Source organism: Micropterus salmoides, unplaced genomic scaffold (genome assembly GCF_014851395.1).
Source record: "Micropterus salmoides isolate LMB-PRFRI ecotype aquatic unplaced genomic scaffold, ASM1485139v1 Ms_hic_scaffold_18, whole genome shotgun sequence".
Taxonomy (NCBI): Eukaryota; Metazoa; Chordata; class Actinopteri; order Centrarchiformes; family Centrarchidae; genus Micropterus; species Micropterus salmoides.
Window position 1 is genome coordinate 14898730 of NW_024040928.1, and position 6748 is coordinate 14905477.

Consider the following 6748-nt stretch of genomic DNA (forward strand, 5'->3'; position numbering starts at 1 on the left):
AAATCATTAATGTGCATTTTTAAAGTAGTTTAGACCAGCGGTTCTTTTTCACATCAGGGACCCCTAACACAAATTAGACCATGGACCCCCATTTGATAAGATTTTGTCCCAGGGTTCCCCATCTGATAGGATTTTTGCTTTTAGATGTTTTATTATAGTGTATGAACCTATGACCAAAATAGTCAAACATTCTGTCACTGTGCTACTTATGGACAGAATTATAATGAAAATGAAGTATTCCCCTTTTTGCTAGGGATCCCCTAGAACCCCCTCAAGGACCCCACTTTGACAACCACTGGTTTAGACTGTGTCCACTGTTGCTCATGCTTTTTAACTTTATGGTTAAACTACAAACCAAAACATTTATCTCAAATAGCATTTAATAATTAAATTAAATACTATTTTTAATACAAGCAAAATTTGTATTGACCAAAGACTCAACTTCACATGCCACATGAACTTTATTCAATTCTCAAAATGACAGGTTTGATAGACAAAACATTAGATACTGGAATTAATTATATTTTAAAAAGCCTTCTTTGGAACATCCAAACTTACATTTTCAGAAATGTTATTCAGAACATGACCAAACTGGTATTTTATAAGACAAACCTTGGATTATAATTAGAGCACACTGGAACAAACTGTTTCCCATTTAAGCAGTGGCTTTGTTCTTTTTTAATACTCCTCACCCTCCTCCTCTCCTTCACCCTCAACGGAGTCAACTCCAACCTCCTCATAATCCTTCTCCAGAGCTGCCATGTCCTCTCTGGCTTCCGAAAACTCTCCCTCTTCCATACCTTCACCTACATACCAGTGAACAAAAGCACGCTTAGCATACATAAGATCAAACTTGTGGTCAAGCCGAGCCCAGGCCTCTGCAATAGCAGTGGTGTTGCTCAGCATGCACACAGCCCTCTGGACCTTAGCCAGATCTCCACCAGGAACGACAGTGGGCGGCTGGTAGTTGATGCCAACCTTGAAACCAGTGGGGCACCAGTCCACAAACTGGATGGTGCGCTTGGTCTTAATGGTGGCAATGGCAGAATTGACATCTTTGGGCACCACATCTCCACGGTACAGAAGGCAGCAAGCCATGTATTTGCCGTGACGAGGGTCACATTTTACCATTTGATTGGATGGCTCAAAGCAGGCGTTGGTGATTTCTGCCACTGTTAATTGCTCATGGTAGGCCTTCTCAGCAGAGATGACAGGGCATAGGTGGCCAGAGGGAAGTGGATGCGGGGATATGGCACTAAATTGGTCTGGAACTCTGTAAGATCAACGTTAAGAGCACCGTCAAAACGAAGGGAGGCGGTGATGGAGGACACAATCTGACTCATCAGCCTGTTCAGGTTGGTGTAGGTAGGACGCTCAATATCCAGGTTCCTGCGACAGATATCGTAGATGGCCTCGTTATCCACCATGAAGGCACAGTCAGAGTGCTCTAGGGTGGTGTGGGTGGTCAGGATGGAGTTGTACGGCTCCACCACAGCAGTGGACACCTGAGGAGCTGGGTAGATGGAGAACTCCAGCTTGGACTTCTTGCCGTAGTCTACAGACAGACGCTCCAACAGCAAGGAGGTAAAACCAGAGCCGGTGCCACCTCCGAAGCTATGGAAAACCAGGAAGCCCTGCAGACCAGTGCACTGGTCAGCCTGGGGACAGACAGACAAGACGTTGCGCCCAAATATAAGACATGAGTTAACACAGCTTAGATGATCAAAATCCATAAGAATTAAGGCAAATTAATAATTAAAACATAAGAAATAGTAACTTCAGATTTGATCTATAGCTTATATGACAAGTGTTGCTAGCCGATTTAATCAGCTATATCCAATAAACATTAAATCTGTGAACTGGCCAAATGACAAAAAAAGCTTTGCTGTCATTTGTTGACACTGAATTTCCACTAGTGCTCTCTATATATGTTATATATAACAAATATAACAAAATTTGCTATATATGTTATCTCGGTCAAAGCTTTTTCACAGTCACTTGGCTGGGTGGTGCTCTCAGCATTTGAAAAAGAAAAACAATAAAACAACTGAAACATCTTACCAGAAACAATGTCTACTTTGGATGGTCCACAGACTCTTCCACCCCCCAGAAATAAATAATAGAATAATAGTCTTTCTTTTGACCTTGTTATGTGATGTGAGTAACTGGAAAGACTGTTTCTGCTGAATTTTATTAAATGTGATTACAATTTTTTCACAAAATCCCATTCATCTCCACTGTACTGACTGGAGGCATCTGCATGACTAGATGATTAGGACATTGCTTAAAATGGGCAGAGGTATTAGTTGTCATGGATAATGACTTGGTGTCCTCTGGTGGAGCAAAGGTAAACTCCATAATGTTTGTTGTGATTTGATGCACAGCATACATGTGCTGTTGTCACATAGCTAATACATAAAATCTTTAAAATTATATCATATATTTCATCACAGGCTCCCCCTCTCATCAGGAAGAAACGCCTCCGGCTCTGAAGTGACTCACCAGTTTACGGATCCTGTCCAGCACCAGATCAATGATCTCTTTGCCAATGGTGTAGTGTCCACGGGCGTAGTTGTTGGCAGCATCCTCCTTGCCAGTGATCAGCTGCTCAGGGTGGAACAGCTGCCGGTAGGTCCCAGTGCGCACCTCATCTGAGGAGACAGGTTAACATAAAATGACTCAAGGGTTTGATGAACTCAAATCAAGCAGCAACTATGGTCTATATCTAATAAAGAACAGTGTTTCCCGCAGGATTTTAAGAGACTATGGTGGGTGGGCCTCGGGCATGCTCGGTGGTTCGGGGGCATGCACCCCCAGAAGAAGATTTTGTACATTTTAAAGTTAAATGCATTAATTTGGTACAGTATCTATGAAGAACTTTGTACACTTGTAAACAATGTTGTGCTCTAATAAACTATTTGATCATAAACCCATTGAAGAGCTATAAATGGTGAAAGTCAACAAATTTAATGTTTTTCCAAAAACCCTAAATCAAAGAATAGAAAATAGAATAAGTAATTCCCTAACATGTTATTGTTGGGTTTTTTTTATTACTTTTAATGGACACATGTAATATGTTTTATACTTTCAGTGAATTTAATCCAATTCATTTTATTTCCATACTGTATAGATACCTTATTTTGAAAACCAGGGTTCTCACATTTGTATCCTCGGACTAAATTCATTAAGTCCGACCAGAGTCCGACCCAATTTGATAATAATGTTGCATCTGGTTCTCATATCGCGTAACATGAAGACTTCATAGCCTCTCTTCAGGTAGGACTTTCATATAACAACACTTGTCTTTGTAAAGAGAGAAACTGACAGGATAAAGTCGCTAACCTGCCTGTCAGCTCACTCTGGTCTGTTTCAGTGAATTTATCAGAAAGGCTTTAATACGTGTGCACTCCAAATGTAGGCGCGGCTAGCTTAATAATTAATTAATGGGAAACACTGAAGAGTTTACCAATGACAGTGGGCTCCAGGTCCACAAAAACAGCTCTGGGGACGTGCTTTCCAGCTCCAGTCTCACTGAAGAAGGTGTTGAATGAATCATCTCCTCCTCCAATGGTCTTGTCACTGGGCATCTGTCCATCAGGCTGATCCCATGTTCCAGGCAGTAAAGCTCCCAGCAGGCATTGCCAATCTGGACACCAGCCTGACCCACGTGCACTGAGATACACTCACGCTGGGGGAAACAAAGAGTTTTTTTTTAACATTTAGCTTGACTACTCATCGCATATTGAAGACAGTTTAAGAGCTATGGCAATATTAAATGGAAATTAAAAAAACACACGTCACCTGATACATGCAGCATTTTCATTTACCCACAAAATAAAGCAAGACACTCCACTCCTGGCTGCAGAAAACATGAAGGACCTCAATCCAGAACCTCAATGGGCAAATGGAAATTAGAGCTGCAGCTAACGATAATTGTAGTACTCGAAGCTTCTACAGATTATTTCATTGATTCATTGATGCATCGTTAAGAACTGCTTAAATCAGTGCATGTTTCATTAATTAACGATGACAGTCTAATATGCTCCGCCATAGTCTGAACCAAAAATATTTTTACACCTCAAAATAACGTTTCAGACCTCTAACGTTGTGTTTTGTGGGAGCTGCTCCGACCTGCTGTAAGGTCGCACGCTCACACACTTTGACATCCGACTTCAGACAACCACTTTTCTTTTGAGGTAACTACAGTAACCTTAACGGTCTGTTTCTATCACTCGTTTGTGAGAAGGCGATTTCTCTTTTTACAAAGACAAGTCTTGCAGTATGAGAGTCCAACCAGAAGAGAGGGTGTGAAGTCTTCATGTTACGTGACAGAGAACCACATACAACATAATTTATCAAACCGGGTCAGACTTGATGAATTTAGCGCGAGGATACAGATGTCAAAATAAGGTGTCTATACAGTATGGAATTAATATTAATTGGATTATATCATATTCACAGAAAGTATAAAACATATTACATGTGTCCATTAAAAGTAAAAACAACAACAACAATAAAATGTTTATTCTTTGATTTGGGGTTGCTGGAAAAACATTAAATACATTTGTTGACGTTTGTTGCTGTTTCATCACCATTTATAGCTATACAATGGGTTTATGATCAAATAGATTACTAGAGCACAACATTGTTTACAAGAGTGCAAAGTTATTCATAGATAGCCTCTTAATTTTGCACCAAATTAATGCATTTAACTTTAAATGTCCAAATTTTCTACAGGGGGGCATGCCCCAGACCCCATATAGGGTCCGAGGTCCACCCACCATAGTCTCTTAAAGAGACTAACACAAAAATAACACTTCAAGTGCTATTTAAGTTATACTAAGGTGCACCCAGTTAACCCATGACTGTGACGTTACAACACAAACTCACGACAGACTGTAACATTATGCTGTCGTGCTGTTGCGGTAGGCCACATAAGTTTCTTCTACGGTGGATGGACTGTAACATTACAGATTTGTTGTTTTCTTTTAGTTGGAAATAATCCCATACTTTGGACTGTCTTCTTCGTCACATGGTGTTCACACAGCGTAAGTGCGATGTGCGACAGTAATAAATGTCCATGCAAAACAGTGTGCTATAAAGTTATATGGATTAAATGAAGCTTTTTAGTAATCGAAATAATAAATTTAATCGTTGATAAAAATACAGTATTTTATCCAGACTGGCAGGATCAGGAGTGTTGGTAAAAGTGTCAGATTATATCCACATCTGGTAAACAAAGATTTACTGTAACATCGTTGATCTCAAGTCATTTAAAACTGAGTTTTTGATCATTTTAAAAATACTCATGTTAGTCCAAAGTTTTATGTTTCTATTAATATCCTCACCTACATTTTTATTGTTCTGTTGTTGTTTTTTTAATCTTATTTTATTATATTGTGGTATTTTATTCTGTTTTATTCATTTTATATGTAACATTTGTACATCCTCAATAAACAGATGCACCAGTCATGCTGGTTGTGTTATTGTCTTTGGTTTTTCTATTTGTGCCTGCTTAATATGACAACATGCAATGGGACTGTTACCTGTTGATACTGCCAGCCTTTAATATCCAGCTTTCACTGTTGTGGAAACATGCATATCAAGATTGGAGTTTAATTTTAAAAATATATATGTAGTATTATTGGAGGTTAATATTAAATTAATTATTATATTTTTATATATGCTGTCAACTCAGAACTACAATGTCCACAAATGCGTGGTGCAAATTGGGCGGGAATAAGTATGCCCTGTGCAAAACAGACCATACAGAAAGGTGCTGCGGCTACAGCCAGTCATTACAGACTGTACCGGGGGGGCGTGGCGTGAGCGGTGCTAGAGTCCGCAGCCGGACGTTATTGCAAAATCTAGCAGTTTCCCGCCTGGTTCTCCAGCGTTGCTAGGCAACCAAATGAAATGATTGGTGGCGGACAGCCGTAGATACAGATTTTTATTATTTTATTTTATAAGTATTTGGTTTATTGATTGCAGTTAGAGTACAGAGAATTTCAACAAATATAACAAAATTGGCTCAATAAAGACATTTAGGTTTAGGGTGGGTTGTGATAATTTGAGCAAGGGAAAGTTAGCTCAGCCGGTGCTCTGTCCATCTCAATACTACTAAAGTAATGTTAAGTTACAGTTACAGACTAACGAATTACCCTTGTACTTACAAGTATAATTAATGTAATTTTATATAAATCTTTATTTAAACAGGAAATGTCCCATTGAGATGCAGTCTCTTTTACAAGGAAGTCCTGTATAATTATCATTATACTGATAAAACAGAGGACCGGATTTTTTCTAACATTAAGGGTTAACATTACCACTGAGAACCGTTGACAGTTGAGAATTCTAACGTTAGTTCAGGTCTGCGGTGTTACCTTTTAATCGGAAAACATTACAATCCAAATAAGGTAAATTACACCTTATGTACAAAAAACCCCAATTAAGATTGGCATGAAACTTGGTTAACTGTTCACTGCCCTCCTCCACCAAGACTTAACGTTAACGTTACCTAACGTTAGCTTGGTGCTAAACCTCTGACCGTTAACGTTCGCTAACGCTAACACCGATTTAGTCACGTCAACTTAAGTTACATTTATATCTAGCGTTAACAGTAATGTGGGCTACTACATACGACCAATACAATTTTCAAAAATAAACAAGAGAAAACTACTACATACTCACCATGTTTATTCAGGTTTTCAGGTAGCGTTATATAACCGTTGCTTTAGAAAATATGAGT

General features: G+C 39.1%; 1 pseudogene; it reads right to left on the reverse strand.

Annotated features, from left to right (window-relative positions):
* Positions 1 to 442: 442 nt before the first annotated feature.
* LOC119909575 lies at positions 443 to 6748 on the reverse strand (annotated as a pseudogene).